The sequence below is a fragment of the Lingula anatina genome, chromosome 3, assembly GCF_051362555.1.
Source record: "Lingula anatina isolate TDL-2025a chromosome 3, LinAna3.0, whole genome shotgun sequence".
In the NCBI taxonomy this organism is placed as follows: domain Eukaryota; kingdom Metazoa; phylum Brachiopoda; class Lingulata; order Lingulida; family Lingulidae; genus Lingula; species Lingula anatina.
Genome location: NC_141769.1, coordinates 24,690,173 through 24,709,183, shown reverse-complemented (window position 1 = coordinate 24,709,183; position 19,011 = coordinate 24,690,173). Strand labels below are relative to the sequence as shown.

Genomic DNA, 19,011 nt, shown 5'->3' with positions numbered 1-19,011 from the left:
GAACATTGTTTTATTTACTTATTTATCCCCTCATTTATTTATTCAGCTATTTATTTTTATCTTCTTTATTTTTTATTGATAAAAAGTAAGCTCGGTTTCAGCTGGCCTATTAACTTTTCAAAACATGCACCATAATAAATTTCTTACTGGTGAAATATTAGAATACTTGGCATCTTACGGAATCGATTTATAGCCAACATTTCATGTTTATTTTTAAACGAATGATCAGTATGGTTAACTGAAATCTGTAAAACACAACAGGGATAACGAGAAAAAATAAATGAGACACATGTCATCCAAATGTCAAATGGAAAAGTGATTTCTGTAACAATTTCTATTGATCCTGCAGCGCACTTGGGCATACATTGAAGTAAATGGGTTATCAGAAAGCAATTTGAAATACCTAACCTTATGGTGCTGCACATATCCCATAATATCCTATAGATAGACTGATAGATTATCTACGAAGATGTCACATGCTGCTTCATGCTCTTTTCCCTTCTTTTTTTTTCCCTCCCTCAAGTCTACTGATACAGATTAACTTGAATTGGAATATTTATTACCTGCAAATCTACACCCTCAACTTTTTGTGAAGTAAATTAAGGAATGTAAAGATGTATGCACGTGACAGTGATGACAGTTCCACAAAACCACTCAAGTGGAAAAATAGTCTTAGAAAAAAAATACCTAAGAAATTGTACAACTTACCGTGATGATCTTACATGCACTGCATCAAAATACAAATGATCCATTACATTCCACAGTCATAACAATGGTGATTTTATGACATCCTCCTCTGAATTAAGAATATGGTCATGCAATCTAATTTGCCAAAAATCTTTTGAAGTAGCAAAGCATAAGAATATGCCATACATATGTGTACAGCTTATTCATAAGTGCAGCAGGACAGAATGGTAATAGCAATTAGAATCCTAGCTTTGGGGTAGCCAAATGGAAAAATGGTGTGAACAGCCTTTTAGAGGCAATCATTCCCATTACAGCTGGCTGCTCGAAATTCATGAGTGATTACAATTTCTTATACATTGATCTGCCATCACTGTGATTGGATTTAACATGGTTTGGGAGTTGGCAGCTGGGTTGCTGTGAATGGTGTACACATTCAGATGTGTTTCTGGTAGATTATCGCTTTAAACCCTCATCTTACAGGGGCGGATTGAGGCCAGCTTCTGGGTCTTCCGAAAGATGGTCAGATTTTAAATTTTGCCGGGTATCTTACTTTTTTCTGTCGGAAGACGGTCAAAAATGGAGGATGGATAAAAAAAGATAATTTGGAAGACTGTCAGAAAATATTTCAAGATCTGCACCTGTCTTAGGACCAGTGAAATAAAATGTAACTTCTTCCATAATACTAAAGCCTTGCACACTTGGTATCCCCACATTACAGGCAATTCTGCCTACACATTCCCAATGGGAGACAGGATACTTGTAAGACATTGATACAGAGAACATGCACTCTATTGATCAGATTCTCAGAAGGATGGATTTCTGCCTCTAATTTTCTTCTTTTTTTGAGTAATACAACTTGATTTGACCAAATATGACACAAATCTTTATAGTTAACACAGTTCAAATGTAGAATTCTGGGAACCCATTGTCCACCATGATGATGAGGTCCCCTGACACACACACACAAAAACACACACACACACACACACAACGAATATAATTCGACCTTATCAACACTAGTAACTATAATGCCATAAAAAAACAAAAACAACTTAGAACCACATTACAATTATTAATATACACACCTATATATGGCTGTAAATTTTATAGCATATATTTAATGTAAATCAAGTTTGTAAAAATAAAACAAGTGAACTAGTAAGTACAACTACTTTCTTTTTAACAGGCCTACAGCAGTTTGAAACATGAATGTGCTGCATTTCACTCTACCCACTAGATTGACTGCAAAAGTAGGATGCCCATGATGAATAATCACTACATATCTGCCATATAGTCCGTTGATTTGCCCATTTTAACTTGTCAGCCTAGTAGGGCACAGGATACTAATAGGTTGAATCGATGTCGATTAGTCTGAAGATAAAATCTATAGATGAAGGAAAAATAAAATAAAAACAAAATGCTAAAATGCCCATCTATTTGCTCAATTTAGAGTAAATTTAAATTTAAAAACAAAAACTAAAAAACTTTTTATTAATCTGGTGTCACTTCTACTGGTCAGTTGCCCTGAACCAGTGTGAGTGGTGAATGTCACATATGGATGAATTCATTTTCTCTGTAGTCCAAGCATCACAGAATGCTAAAATAGGTGACATAAAATTAAAATAAAAGTTAGCATCTACATGTTCAAGCTAAGACTTACAACCTACAGTGGGTAGACGAAGGTGAGATGGATTTATTGATGTACGGGCGTGATTTATTAGAATGGTCCAACTCAATATCTGAGTGGAGCAGAGTTCCCTGCAGTGGCAGTTCTGGTATAATTAATGACACCCATGTCTGAAACACTAATACTGCCCAGCTTTCAGAAAGAAAAAGATTCTGAAAAGATTCTGCCCCAGAACATTTTCTGACTTTCGTGACAAAATGACGTTCTGAAATTTATGTCAGACTTTTGACTCTGGAAAACGGCCATCACAAAAAACATTACACAGACAAAGAGAGGCATGCATGGAAAACTTAATTAAAATGTGTTGTTTTAGTATGGATTTAATACATTATGTACTTGAGAACTTTCATCATGTTCAGCAGGGATGCACATTACATTCGATAATTTAGTACGATAATCTGATATATTCCTTTGATGAACTCATGACTACCCTGGGCTTTTCCTAATCATGTTACTAACTTTATCCATTAGCACAAATGAAAGATGAATATTCACACCCATTATGCTGTGCGTACATTTCACCATGTAAAATTATAATTTTCTAATGGAAAATAGCTCTACAATATTCACCTCTTGTGGCCATTAATGGATTGGATTATTTATTAAATTACCCTTTATTCATTATTAATAATAGTCTCATTGATGCTCAGATATTTGTCAGTAAAAACAACCTGTAAGATTACTCTATGAGAAAAAAAGTATTATGAAGAAAAAATACACACCAAGTTTAGTGGTAAAGTACACTTACTTATAAACTAAAGCAATGTAGAAAGGTGCGTTCAGACCATGATAATTTCAGATGGGATTACAGGCAAACTTGTCTCAGTAGACAGGAGCGTTCAGACCATGATAATTTCAGATGGGATTATGGGCAAACTTGTGTCAGTAGTTGCCCTGATTCCCTACTGATATCCCTCTCTCCTGTAAATCTACCTCTCTGGTGACCCAAACTAATATGATATTATCATTCCAGATGCCTGTCTAGTGTATAGTCAAAGTTTGAACAGACCTTCAGATTCTCCAACATGTCTTTTGATCAGTTTATTACTATAAATCACATAAAATGTAATGCATATACATCTCATCCATCTGAACTGACAATTACCCTAATACAGGAAGGCTTTTTGCACTCCAAATCATTGAAAACAAGATTACCCCTTCACCCGAGCCAGAAAAAAATTAAAAGCAATCTTCTAGGAGTGTTACATAAAAAAAAAACTCCTGATGTAGATACACACATGCATTTGGGCATGTGAGCAAAGCTGATCACTGAAAACAAAATTACCCCTACACCTGAGCTAGAAAAAAATTAAAATCAATTAATCTTCTATACATGTTACATAAAAATATCCTGTTGCTGATACATACATTTTGGCATCATTTGAGAAAAATAGGATCATCAAAACTTAAATTACCCCTTCACTTGAGCTAGGAAAAAACTAATAATTTAAATCAATCTTTCAGGAGAGTTAATTTACACATCAAAAATATCCTGTTGTAGATGCATTATGTGGATAAAAATCATACATCTAATGTCTGTGATTTTTAACAAAGATGGAAACACTATGATCCGAAAACTTCATAAAGTGTCCATTCACTTACTTTTTTATGTGCTTAATTAAAGGTCCTATAAATCAACTGGATATTTCAGTCCATGCCATGTCAAAACCCAAGAAAACCACTGCTTGTCCTCACTTGATGTCTGCTTGCCTGCAGTGCATCTTGTTACATAGCACTTTAATTAAAAAAATTTTTTTGGAACATGACTTTGTTTTTTCTGTTTTCTATAACCAGTTTTTAGAAAATTGTATTAAAATATTTTATTTCATGTTTATTTCAAAAAATTTAATCCTCATTTCTTTATTTATATGGTGGTACATTATAACAGTTATAACATTCAGATCAAATGGTGAAACCATAAAATATTTCATAAATATCATCTTACCAGAGAACTTTTCATTATGTAAATACTCGCCAAACACAACAAAAAATGTTTGAATTTGTCAAACCCTGGAAATATCTTAATTGATCAACGTGACTAATATTTAATCATATCATCTAAGAGCACTTCTGTGAGCAACTTGAACACTAAATCTGGCATGATATATATATATATATATATGACTGGACCATCCTAGAGAAGGCAAAAGTGGGTTTCAAAGGGGGAAGGAGGTTATGATTTATCGTCTTTGCTTATTGCACGTCTAGGACTGAAAAATAAGATACTACAATATATGTGCAGCTAGCCTAACAACTTCATAGCAGCTCATGACAACCATCCGTCATCCAACTGAAGTATTTATTTTTCACCTTCCATGAATCCTCACCCTGAGCTTCCAGTCAAAAACACTCCAGCTTCACCATTTCAAATTGAGAGTATGCATGTGCATGTTTTATGCAATTATCAGAATCTAACTCTATAACTATACTATAATTTATAACTATACTGATCACAAATCTGCATTTTGCTATCTGGATTTCTTAGGCCCATAGAAGGGTTTTGTGATGTGGTTTGGTGCCATAAACTTTGAAAGAGGTTTTTCATGGTTTCTGGATAGGATGATAAAACAGTATTGTTCTTTATTTTAAGACTAAATAACGATGTTTCAGTCCACCACCTGTGGACCTAGATCATGTGAATGGTGATTTTGCACCAGATTCCGTCACTCTGGAATTGATCATCCAGTTGTTGGCCAATTTTTTTTTTTTTTTTTTTTTTTTACTCTCAAATGTGGCCACACTACAGGACGGAGAACGGACAACATTCGGTGTAAAGGGGGCCTAAAGAATAATTCCATTTTAAAATGGTGCCATTAAATTTTATCAAACATAGCAGAATTGTAGACAAGACAAGCGGATGAACACCAAGATTGCCAGCACATCAACTTTGGAACCCAGGCTGTGAATTCATTACTGCTCCTTATATAAAGGGCAATCACCTCATCCATCAGGTGAAACATCATTAACCAACTGATGTCCTCACAAGGAGGAATTACAGCAGTGTCATCACTTCAATACACATTGACAATGTGAGCCCAGTATTAGATTTCCCTAAAATAACGCTGGAGAACAAAAGGAAGTTATAGATCAATGTCAAAAATTAGAGGAACACATGATATCTGTAAAGTTGAGCATCGATATCACAGATGTATCACAACTTTGGTTTGTAAAACCCAGTTCTTTTTATATTTCTTAAAAAGTGTCTATTAACTTTTTTTTTTTTAAGTGTAACAATAATGTTTCGGTTTTAGCTCTATGTATTTCATTGGCACTATGTTGAATTAAGCATTTTGGTACTAAGCATAACCTTTAGATTTAAACCACTTAATAATTATTTGTTGCTTGGACCCATTATACATGCTTGATGTCTACGCACAGTTCATCATGCTAACCAAAACAACTTTTTTTTTGCTTAAATTGGCTTAAACCATCTCAGAAAATATTGCCATAACATTATTGCATGTACATGGTCTTATTTATACCTGAAAAACATCTCAACTAATTTTACTTCTTTATAAAACAATTTTGAGAGAAGCTTAGCAAAAAAAGGAGGATAAATTCCAATATTTTGGGGGAGGTACATGTAAGTTTACTCTTTCACCGGTTTCATATTTTGATAATTTCCACCAAATTTGAATGTTTAAAATTTAATTTTTTCTCTATTTCTTAAAATGCCTAAACTGATCACAGAACTTCACTTGGGATCAACAACATGAACATCAAAAGAACCCTAGAAAACATAACATGCATCTGATCATTGCTGCTTATTATTTGAAAGGAATATTACTGAAAAAAGTAAGATAGCAAAAATGCCATGGATTGGCATTATATTGTTCTTACATGTCCTTAATGAAAAAACTAAGATGGCAAAAATGCCATGCATTGTCCTTACATGTATTGTCCTTACATGTGGCCAAGTGTGCTGAAATCCTTAAATGTGGGCGGTGCGATAAAAGCCGTACTCGTAGGTTTGCATGATGCAATCAGGAAGCACGCATTATGCCTTTTACCCCTGAGGATGTGATAATAAACCTTAAAATGTCATCGGTTCAATATGTAACTAGCATTTGAGTAAAACACAAAAGGCACATCTTAGTCTTTAAAAAAAAGGGTGAAAGTTGTAAAAACTAAAAGTTCTGAAAACATAGCTTGCATTTCTTCATCACATTTAAGACCATATGGAAAAAATGATCAAAATGAAGACTGAAAATCCTAAAACCTTTCACCCATGAAATAAACTGTATGGCCACTTTGAGTAAATATATGCATCATTCATTTAGCCTAAAATCTTTCTTGCAGGAGATAACTACAAAAACAATGTTTCTGCTCAAGCTGATGGGTCACTATAATAGCTGACCAGCAAGAGACTCATCATCATGTGTCAGGCCTGGTGCAGGCATCGACGATCATGGTCCTCAAGTTTACTCTATTTTCAGTCGACTGGATGAGCTCATTATTGTACAGCAAGAGACTATTTCTAATTAATTGAATCCTTACAGGTTAGTCGACAGCATGCTTCCAGACAATCAATTTTTGGGGTAGCGCTAGCAATTTTTTCACTTAGCCAAATCACTACTTTTTTTAATCACAAATGGTTTAAATTTGAATAAAACAAGTGAAATCAATCATATTTTGTTTAGCCAATTATAAAAGTAAGTTTTACCATTTGGCTAAATTGTTGAGTGTTACCCCTACCGTAACCCCAGAATTTAAGAGATATTACAAGCAGTGGTTATTATTCAAAAGTTGACGGCTTGATGCCACACTGTGAGCACTGTTAAAATTCTCAACACTATTATTAATAAACATACTAAATAAATTAAAATTTTCAAACACATCACTCATTCCAGTAGTTTTTTATATTCATAATTTACCTATTTTAGTTACTCATAAAAATGTACTCACTATACTTTCTGATGTGAAGTCATCTCACTACTGATAGCCTGATAATCATTAAAAATAAATTCTTTTGGAGATTAATATTGATTCTCTTTGTTGAAATTCAATTAATAATTAACCTAATCCGTACACTGCCAGTTTTCACCTCAACACTCTTGGTCTCTTTCGAAGTGATAATTATCTGAGCGAGCACCAGATGGCAGCACTAGCCTGCAGCTGTATGACCCTTGTTGCATGATAGCTATAGCAGAAAGACTTTATTTCCTTTTTGTTCCAAGCAAATTACATACATCTACCACTACAATATATCATACATACCGGGAAGTACGAGAAGCATGAATCATTTAGAACCAGAATGGGGAGTCATCAGACCTTCTTTGCCATGTATTGCTTCGAACAGTACAGTGTATATAGAAATAAAGATATGTGACTGTGATTTGATCAATTACAGTAATTCAACCTATCTGACCAACTATGTGAAAATAAACATATTAAAGGGCTATTCACACTACCAATTTGGACCGTGGTTAAGGCCTGATTGCAGTCCTATCTTGGTTAATTTTTCTTATGTGAACAGACTATGTACCCTTGACCGTGGTCCAAATAAACCTAGTTCGGGGCCCTATGGTGGTTAACTGTAAATCGTGTTAAAGACTGGATGTTTACTTTTGGACCACACGTTTTTGTATTTGATTTTTATTAACAGTGCTGTCATATGTGATGTGTTTTTCTTATGGAAATATTAGTTTTTATGAGTAAATTAAATATTTTACACAGCATAACAACCATCGTTACGTGTACTCTCGCCATATTGTTCATATCATCATTTTTTTACTGAGAAAAAGTATAGTGAGCATGCTTAACAGGAAGTACTGGTATGATTGATGAAATGGCAATTATTGCCATAAGAAGTGTGAACGCAAGCGAAGTGGGTGTATTCAACCACAGTTCTATTTAATGGGGTTTATTGGACTGCCATTTACTTGCTAGTGTGAATGGCCCTTAAGTAATGTAGGCAAAATCCAAGCAGATGTGCTTCTGTATTGGAAAATATCTGCCAAGCAAGCTTAATTCTAAATATACTATGAGGTATACATATCCCATCTCTAATGCGCTCAAAATCAAATTGGATGTTTATCAGGGGCCCTAAAAATTGAACCTGTTATCTGTTACAGTAAAATGGAATGTTTTATCTTTCTGAGAGAAAACAATATTTTATCTGCATTACAAAATTGGATAATGCAATCTAAAGCTGTAAATATTGGATGGATAATGCAATCTACAGTCTGAAATATTGGATGCCTGTCTTTGAAACCAAAATTGGATTTTGTATATGTATCATTCATCTTACATAGTTAGTGTCAGATGTATATCACTGCTGCATGATATGGTAGATCTATGGACAACAAGCATATACAGGTAGGCTGGTGACCCCCCCCCCCCCCCTTCATCTTCTATACATTGAAAAAGCAGCCGACCCCAGTAGATTTAATTAAGATCTCAAACCCTCCATCAAAACTATACATGTAAACCTTAGCAAAGCCAGGTGGCAGATTCAACCCATCACTAAGTAAAAATAAATAAGTGAAAAACGTTATTAGATTAAGAAAAACAAGATAAATCCCGATTTCATAGGTATTATAATTCTTGATTTGGAGAGAGAGAGAGAGAGAGAGAGAGAGAGAGAGAGAGAGAGATGACATTAGTCAAACTAGTAATCCTCTATTTAAGTGCTGCTCAGTGCCCTAAACAGCCTAAATTGCTTTTTAAAGTAAATGTTACTCTATTACAAGTACATACATGTAGGTATTATGTTGTATTTTATTTAAAATTATAGGCATTACATGTATATGAAACATGTATACTTACCTATAATTATTTTAAAACCATTATCAACTTAAAACCAATCACTTGCATAATCCCACAGTTATTTTGATATCTGAATTTTCTGGTTCACTACATACACAGTGTTCCTTCTAAAAGCTACATGCGTGCATTTCCTGGCTTTTCAACAAGAACCAATTTACTCCAGGAAACATCAATTCACATCCCCACCCCAAACCAGCTATCTTTGCTCCCTGAAAAAGATTGATTACAATGAATTTCATTTCTAAAGGTCAAACACTTGATGCGATTACAAAAAATAATCACAAATTACACCTACTTCTATTTTCATATTGAATGACAAATGGGATTCTTCAATCCTTTAATTTGATCATATCACTATATTCAGACTGGTGGCTTTGTGCAACAATCGTATTACTTCTATCATCAATGTCAAAACATTATGATTAAAAGTAATACATAATTTAGTACATACTATTATTCTATTCCATCTACCTTTCAATTTATACCCGACATGAAATAAAATTTATTGTATTGTATTGTACTATATCTGAACTAGCATCTGATTTCTGGAAGAAATAAGTAATTATCTACCCGTGTTATGAATCCCAGAATGTACTACACACGCTACCACTGAATCACAATGCTTTTTTGTCAAATCTGTTGTCTGATACGCGCAAATATCCCCTATATGGTATCACTCTATGGAAATAAATATTCAAGCACTATGTAATATTTCACTGGTTACAAAACATTAACTGTCAAATAGACCACAGTACATCTGACTATATGCACTATGTTTTTAGATCCACTATTTACTATGTACAATAAAGTCCGGTACTTGTACAAGTATATCAAGATATGCATCAACTGTACTAAGTGCTTCGTGAAGTACCTGTAATTAGTTCAAAATAATAAATTATCAAATCAACTACTCAGCAAACTTCTAACCACCTGTCAAAAACAAAAATACACTGTAGTTCTCCTTAATCCTAAAGGCAAAAAAAAAATCCATTTGGGTATAATGATAACACAATCTATTTCAAAAGGAGAGTGGGAGGGGGAAGTAGCACATAATAGAACAGCATCACGGCAGGCTTTCCTGCTTACCTTAAGTTAATGGTTATAATCTGTCATCTAACATGCAGGTGTCGGACGATAGCACTAGAACATTCATCAATTTTAACATGGTGGAGATTAAAGTTTCACTATTGCCAAGCATAACAGAGTTCAGGTTGGCTTGTATATAAAGTGTATATACTGGAGTCCATCTCTCATTTTTTTTACTCGGTTTGAGGGTCAGTTTGCATGGGTATATATATCTTAATCAGAAAAATGTTAGGTTACATAAAAAAGTAAAATATTAATCTCGATAAAAGAAGTCCTTTAATTAACATCCATGACAGAAAGTGACTCCAAAGTCCCAAATGTTCCAAAAAATATATAATGGAACATAAAAATCAACCATCTATTATCATGGTAACTTTGGTTGAGCATTCTCGGCAATACATCTACATTATTGATAATATCCAAGTGTCTGTTCACGATTTCCATGTTTGCATTGAAAAAAAATTATGCATACAAGCAGAATAAGGGTTTAAACATTTCTTCCTAATTACACAGTATTGGATCCATTTATAGACTATATTGACTCTCTGAACCATTTCATTTAAAAGCATTCAACACTCTTAGGGTTTTCAGACCCACTATACAGACATTTTACTTAACTGTACCTAAATAATATATCATATGCTTCCTGGTGGATGATAGGCAGCAACTTAAAAATAGACTCAACACAAAGAATTTTTGTCATTTTGTTTCAGCTTAATTTAAAGACACAATATCATCTAATGTACTTCTCTACATTATGAAGTTCTATATAAACATACCTTGAATATCAGAGTTCACTTGTGGGTGGGAGAAAGGCATTTCATGAGACCAGTTATAATCACTAATAGTTGATCGAACTGAAGACTTTGACTATGCAATTATACTGCACTTCCACTCAGAGTCCCGCCATCTTCAGAGTACCTAGCATACCCAAAATACACTACAATCAACTGACTACCTCGTGTTCATTGCAAACGTACCACCCAATACGATGCAGCAACCAAAGAGGCTGGTTACCTGAGGCATGCAAAAGGTGAAAACTTCAAAACACGCCATACCATTCATGTAATAGGCAGCAAGATAGTGCACATGTTAAGAGCACCCGGACAGCTGTTTCACATACATTCCCACCTCCACACATAGGATTAAAGAAACTGGGATATCAGCAGCCATACTAATTTGTTTATATTGGATAATACAATATATAACTTTGGTTAATCATGCACTTGTATAAAGAATATATTTGAATAAGATCGTGTAAAGTGTTTTATATTTCCTCATTACATATAACTATATATGTACCTACATATTATTTGCTTTCATCCAGAATATGGTCCTATGAAGTCAATTTAAACAGGTTTGATTTATCAACATAGTCATTAGACCAAGTGCAATCATTGTCTTTTTTAGTATCTAGCCCAAAGATTAAAATAGTCAGTATCAGCCTGTCTAGTTTATACTCAATAGAAGTGAAATCGATCTCCATATCTCAATGACAATTTATAATACCCATTGACATTTGGCACAATTTAACCAGCTGGATCAGGGCCATGGTGATAATTATCCTGCAAGTGCCTTGTAAATGGAGTGTATAATTACAAAAAAAAAATCTGCTGACAGGCATCTTTTTTATTTTCTTTTTTTATAAACTTTTAACCAGAATTTACCAAAACCTCAAAAAGAAGTTTTTTTGGCACCTATTAATAGGATATTGAAACCAATACAGACAGTATGCTGATACCAAAACAAATTTCTTTTTAATGCAATCAAGGTTAAAAGCCAAATCAATGAAGATCACCAAAACCATATTTTCTACACTTACTAAAACTGAATAATTATTAGCCTCTGGCTAACAAGACTCTATTCACATCACCAGCCAGAGAATGTTTGGTTTTAAATTTAGCTCAGTCTGAACATGGACTGTTCCTCAGCCCAAGCTGTTCTTTATTTCATTGCTATTAGGTCTATACGGTAATGGCTTATATTTCAACCGGGAATATTTAAACACGAAGTAATAAAGTCTTAAAATTTAAACATTCCTATTGGGTGGTAGCAACACAATTGAAAAGCAGACTCCCTAATAATTCTATACTATACAGTAAAAGCACCAAGATGTTACACAGAAATGTAATTTGAATGATTCCAAAATTATGAACCTTTAACACTAATAAATTTTCCTGGTTGAAATGATCGAGCCATTACCATAATGTCTGAATGCAGCTTCACAGTCAGGTATTTTGACCACTTCAAAGTCTCCTGGAAGAAATTATCTGAAAGTAGGTTATAGGTGTTTACAGACCACAGGTAGCCAGTGGTACTTCCATCTCATACATTAAGACCCCGTTCCCACAGAATTTAGATTGATGTATCCCTGTGGAGAGTCTCACTTGATTATTGTCAGCTTAGCTGGCTTAAGCGTCTGTCCCGCCTACTAAAAGCTGTAAGGGGGTAATTAACTACTGTGCGCGCTCGGCTGACAGCAATTTAGCATGAACCCCCAGGGAGTTAGGTCGATCTGGATGGATCCATCTAAATCTCTGGGAATGCACTCTTAGAACCCTTGAACCCATATCAACGATGAAATGCACAGGATAATTTTTTAGTTGGTGAACTTACATTCCCCATTCCTTTCCCTTCTTTTAAGCTTATTAGTTATTACTTTAAGCAAAGAATCACTACTGACAAAAAACTACATGGTTTTATAAAGTTTCTACTATTTTTTCGATAACTAAATATGAATGCATAGATATGTCACTATATATCCTTAAAAGAAGAGCCCCAGGAACAATCATATTAAGATACGGTTGGACCATTTTCAAAATAAAATATCAAGTTCTTATTCTCTCTCTCTCTCTCTCTCTCTCTCTCTATCAGCTGATGTCAACCACTTATTATATCTATGCAAATAAGCAAATCTTACGTCCTTATTTATTCTTTCATTTGTTTCATTTCTGAAAATTACGACAGGTTACTAAGTCAGCTTCATTTTAATAGTATTGAGAATCAGCTGTTGCTGAGTAATAGGAGTACATATAATCTACACAGACGTACCTCAATAATCATGGAAGCAGGTCGATAGCCATCAATCATATTTCCAATAATAAATTCATCACGTGGTGATTCCAAGGACACTTCTCAACTTTTGAATCTACAAATATACCTGGGTTTATTTGTACATAGGCAACTTAGAGTGTGGAACCATTTTAACAAATACTAAACACGATACTGTTTAAAAACGACAACAGATGGCGGTTTCACACTGCAGTTTATATTAATGTACTATATTATGAAGTATACACGCAAAACAACCTTGAACCTATTGATTGAATGCCTGACACTAAAAGCATTTGTTTCCCTCTGTTTTCTGGTTAAATTTTCATCATCTTGTTCTCAAATTATGACTTAGAAGGTAAACATATGATATAAATGCAATTTATGACATATCTCAGTAGCAAATATGCAAATACTTTTACACGACAAAACATTCATTGTTAAGGTCCTTAAATTTTTAGTATCCTGTTAACAATTTTATCTAGTTGACATCTAGACTTATTCACAAACTAGAGCTGCCAGTAACTTATTCCTACTCCATGATGTTACACTGTACATCATTGACTTTACAGATCTAATAAAACTTTTCTGTTTTTTTATTATACTTTTATTTTTTTATGCCCAATATAATATCAATGTCAGGAACCTAGGTGTGGAATATCACAAGTAACTCTAGCAACCAGGTGAAGTCCTTTAATATTCCTCTCCCCAGGGAGCAAAGGGCCTCTGCTAACATATTTTCCTCCTAGTCTGATTTGTATGTTCTCTCTATGTAAGAATCAGAGGAATAATATTACATCCTTGTTGATATCCCAGGAAAGAAGGCACTACTTCCCTTGCATAGGTGATTTAATTGTAGCATGCTCAATATATTCCTGTTAGGTAGGTACTTGTGTCCCTGGAAACACTGGCAGTGAACTTCCTCATTACCTATACTTAAACATCGGCCATTTATACTCAGTATTTCTCAAGAAACACTTTAATCATTTTGATTGGAAATAATGTTTTAAAAATGAGACTTCTAGTAATTATTGATCTGGGAAAATCTCTAAAAGTCAACAAAAATGAAGCAACTATCTTTGAAACAGAGCAATCTTTTAAATTTTGACAAGGGAACAAGACCTTATTGAGTAAGTTAACTTTTACTAACAATGGGTATAATTATACCAACATTTCCATCTTTAAGTTAAAGGACCAACTTTCTTACCAAGTTAATTTCTTTTGTGATAACTACAGACATTTAGTGGAAATAGACAGCATTGATTAACTGAGTCACTGACCTTACTCAGTACCAAGTTTCATATCCATCCATCCCAGACAGGGCATAGAGCCTGAAGCCCATAGTAATACAGTACTGTTCTTCATCAGGCCTGTAGCCAGTGGGTGTTTGGGAGGATAGAAAGAACCCCCTTTTTGGCTGGGAAAAGGTCCCCTCTGGGTAAAATTTTATCTAGGTACACAAAGATGTCGTGTTAAAAGGTCCACTTTTTCAGAAAAAGAACCCCCCTTTTGAAATTGCTGGCTACGGGCCTGTTTATAGTCCCTGATGAACATATCCAGGTGAAGACAGGTGTTCTCTCCTTTCACTTACCTTGAAGTATGCAGGTAGACACTAGCTCGCTGTGATCTATTAACTTACTGAAATGCCAGCGTTTTGTAACGGGTACTACATAACAGACTCTTAGTGAGAAAAAAAAATATGATGGCAATAAACCAGGTTTTCACGACTCCTCCCCGCACAAAAACATACAAAAGTATAACTCATGACATTTCCTGTGAAAGCACAAGATTGAAATCTCCTGTTTACGTTTTTGTCGGGTGGATTCTCACCTTGAACAAGGGTGATGTAGACCAGCTTCAAGACAGTGAGTTCAGTATACACTTGTTTTCAGGCAATTATTATTTTCTGTCTCAATACAAAACTTACTGAAAATCATTCCCTGTCTTGTCTCTTTCTATATAGTACATGTCTTCAGTAGCCTGAACTGGTTGATCCTAAATCAAGCTGGGATAAAATCATAATGGCCAGTAGAAATTACAAGTATGTACCTTAAAGTTAGAGGCTGTTCAATCTAATATCCTTTACTGAGGACTTTGTAGGTTAATAGAAAGAGATGTATGTTAAGTTTAATTTGCCTGTTACATCTACATTAGTATAAATCAATCCTCAAATTCAATCTCTGCCCTGCACTTACTGGCCGTGGATGCCTATAACACAAATCATTAACAAGAAATTCCCAAGTGCAGGAGCCTGGTAATCTATATACACTAAAGTGAACTAAATTATTGTAAGATGAAAGCATGATATATACATATAACATGTTGGGAATATAAAACCACCACATAAAAAAACACCAGAAAGATTTTTTCTAAAAAGTAGACAAACACAGAACTCTATATATGGTGTCAGTACATGAATAATGGATAGGAGAAGCAATGAAAAATGTACTGGTATTGTAACAGAATATGCTCCTTCACAGATATATAAAGTACATATAGAAACATTTTGTGTTATGAAATATATGTAATTTTGTAACTTAATAGGGTATGAATAAATTTCAGTTAGATTTAAAAAAACATTTAGGTTTGGTCAGGAAATATGTGTATAAGACAGTTTGTTTCTTTTCCAGCGGATGGCAAGGATTGTGAAATTCTATTTGACTGTTTGAAATTAAAAAACTTTTAAAAATTGCTTTGTATACAGGGTTTTGAATCACTGACATATCTAATATATATGACGACATAAACAGAAATATATATAGATCATATGAAAACTTGCAATATACAACAGATGTAACAAATGCCAGCATTCTAACTAGTAAGTTATGCAAGAGCCCAAGGAAATGTGTTGCCATTATATTTCTCAGGTGGGAAATCAAGAACATTTACTAAAATCAAGGCTAAAGGTCAATTTTGAGAGTAATTTTCCAGAAAGTGATCACTCTAGTATGTTAACACATGGTTCAAGAGAGTGGTTCTTGATTCATGAGCACAAGAGCTTCAGATACTACTAGTGCAAATACAAGTATGTACTTACATGTTTTTCTAACATGTAACTACAGCATTTCAAAGTGAGACAACATACCTGCCTATAAAACTGCTGGCCGATGTTCCTTATGTCCTGATTAAATTCCTTCCTCAGGTAGATGTGTTTCTCAAACAATCTTCAGACCCTGAAAAATATATAAAATACCAAATAATCAAGTGTGCTTTTGTTACACCTGACTGGACAACAGAAAAAACATTTGGCAGATGATCATTTAAGTGTCAAAAGAACCCTGACCTAATGAACCAAACTCTCAAAACAAATAAACATATTAATCCAAAACACCTTTGGTTCAGAAGAGCATCAACAAAATGAATATATGTGGCAAGAGCAATCTTCATTATGATGGAGAGGTTCCATTCTATAATTGCCTCCTAGAAGTATTCTAAATCCCAGTGCAACTGCAAATCATTGAGACTCCAGTACAAACCAGACGTGATATATCAGAACCTATCTACCTTTATCATTTAACACCCACGCTTTATACAGAGTTATACAGGATGAGTCACCATTTAGACAGGTCTGTTCTTATCAGTCTTGAATAAAATCATGCAATCAGCGATCTGCACGAGTCATGGAAACCTTGTGTTTCCTTACAGCTTTCTTACTTCTTTTCTGCCTATTTGCACCTGAGTAGTTTCTTTCAACCATCCCAACCCCTAAAGTGAAGTCCTAAATCTTACTGTTTCTGAGGTGAGCATAAACATTATGTTGATTACCTCCTATCATATTAGGTTCACATCAAAACCAAGGGATCAACATAAGCTCATTGTGAGTATGGCCCACAATAAATAAATAAATAAATAAATAAATAAATAAATAAATAAATAAATAACATCTGACCTCATTATGTAAAACTAATGCAGGCATGTAGCCAGGAAGGTCCCCTTTTCAAAAAAGTGATTTTTGACCTGCTTACTTGACTCACCATAATAAATGTCATTGACTACATTCAGATAAACCCTTCATACTAGCTGGATCGCTCTAACTCTGTGGGAAATTCTGGCTAAAGTGCATTCAGTGTAATCAGCTTAATTATCTGACACGCCTCCTCCAGTGAAAGCTTCAGAGAGCCAAGCACCCACAATAGTTAATTACCACCTTGCTGGTCGAGGAGGCAGACAATTTTGTCAGACAATTTTCTCCTGCCAACTGTCTGCAGTAGGATGTAATGCAATCTACATTACATATGTCAGGTGAATGTTTACACTAAAAAAATCAGGCCAGTAAATAATTGGTTTTTGGTGAAGCAAAGTATATAGGTCTACAAACAAAACGGTGTGCAGCAAACCTGACTTTTCATCTCCTCCTCTGTTGCTTCCCTTAATGTTGCTTAACACTGTGCCAGAAAATAGATTAAATAACATGTTATCAAGCTTGCTTTTGTTGGCAATATGGCAAAACATATATCTTTGCTTATTCATAAGAGGAACCTTGCCATCATCAATTAGCGATAAAAAAACTGATCTCTCCATCATTGCTTACAGGTGTATTCTAACGTCCTAATAATTTTAATCATAGCAAAGTTACTGAAAAGAAAAAAAAATGAATTTTGCTTTTCTGACAATTCAAGGTATGCCAGTTAAAGGGGCGTTACAAGGAATTTACTTTGAATGTACTAAAATGTTTCTAAGGATGGCATGTGTATGCCTCCAACAATTTGCTACATCCCTTAAGAAAAAAAATATATTATGTAAATGACAGTTCATTCAGCCACTGAAATAAGGAAATACTCTTATTAGAAACACACCTTCTAAGGACTTTTTTAGTATGGCAGCAAAATGTTGGTCAGTTTGTATTAAAACTGGTGAGGATGCTATAAAATATTGCAATTTTTTTCACCAAAATCTAACTTACTTATTCAGTCCTTTACCCTTATCTTCTCAATTATGATTATGATTGGGATTGATAAAAGATATTTTTGTGAAACATTTTTATCTGTAATCATTTCACCTTATGGGTCTAGAGCACATAGAAAGTGAAAAATAAATAAAAATAAGTACTTCAATATATCAACTATACATGTTAATTAACTTTAGTAAGCCAGATTAGGCCCAAGAAAATTTTACAATAGCTTGATTACACAAAAGACAAAAAAAATGCAAAAATCATTTGAATTCCTCTTGAAAAGCTTTTCTACTCACCTAAAATTCTAAGGGTGTTTAGTCTACAAAGAGGTAATAGCCATTTTCCCACCGATTCCTGGAATTCTGCATGTTATGCAGGAAGCTCCATTGGTATGAGGATCTCCTATATCTTATAAAGTCCTAAAGCAGTCTCTGCAGCAGATTAAATCCAAAGCAGTCAATATAAATACGCTCGCTCAATTCCATTGGCCAGCAGTAGTATATATTTCTTGCATCGTGATACATGGCCAAAAAATAGTTTTGAGTCCTGATGATCAATTGAGATTATCTGCGAAAGGTGCGAAGAAAGACAATCTATTTCCTGTTTTATTTTTCCTTCTGTCCAAATAAATATTGCTTCTATCTGCTTGTATTTACAATTTAACAAATATTTACTTCATATGGGTTGTGCTGTGGGTTTTATTAATGTGATAGGTGTGACAATCACAATCAGTCACTGAAATGTTAGGTACTGTTGAGATACATGTGTCAGGTGAGACTTACAATACAATCAAAATCTTCAAAGGGTGGTATGCCAGCATCAATAAAGAGTTTTTTTT

The 19,011-nt window shown here is 34.2% G+C and overlaps 2 protein-coding genes across 7 annotated transcripts in view; both read right to left on the bottom strand.

Annotated features, from left to right (window-relative positions):
* LOC106181494 (melatonin receptor pdcr-1) overlaps nucleotides 1-16,917 on the bottom strand; it is a 28,684-nt gene extending 11,767 nt beyond the window's left edge. The window contains exons 1-2 of one of the 6 annotated variants that reach the window (XM_087008184.1): nucleotides 16,784-16,917; nucleotides 16,365-16,452 (exon numbers count right to left, since the gene is read on the bottom strand). The gene's annotated coding sequence lies outside the window, so the exon portion shown is untranslated. The other 5 variants (XM_087008183.1, XM_087008189.1, XM_087008187.1 and 2 more) reach the window with 5 other exon arrangements.
* The window catches only part of LOC106179479 (dipeptidyl peptidase 2-like), a 43,398-nt gene that overhangs the window by 20,863 nt on the left and 3,524 nt on the right, over nucleotides 1-19,011 (bottom strand). The window lies entirely within an intron of this gene.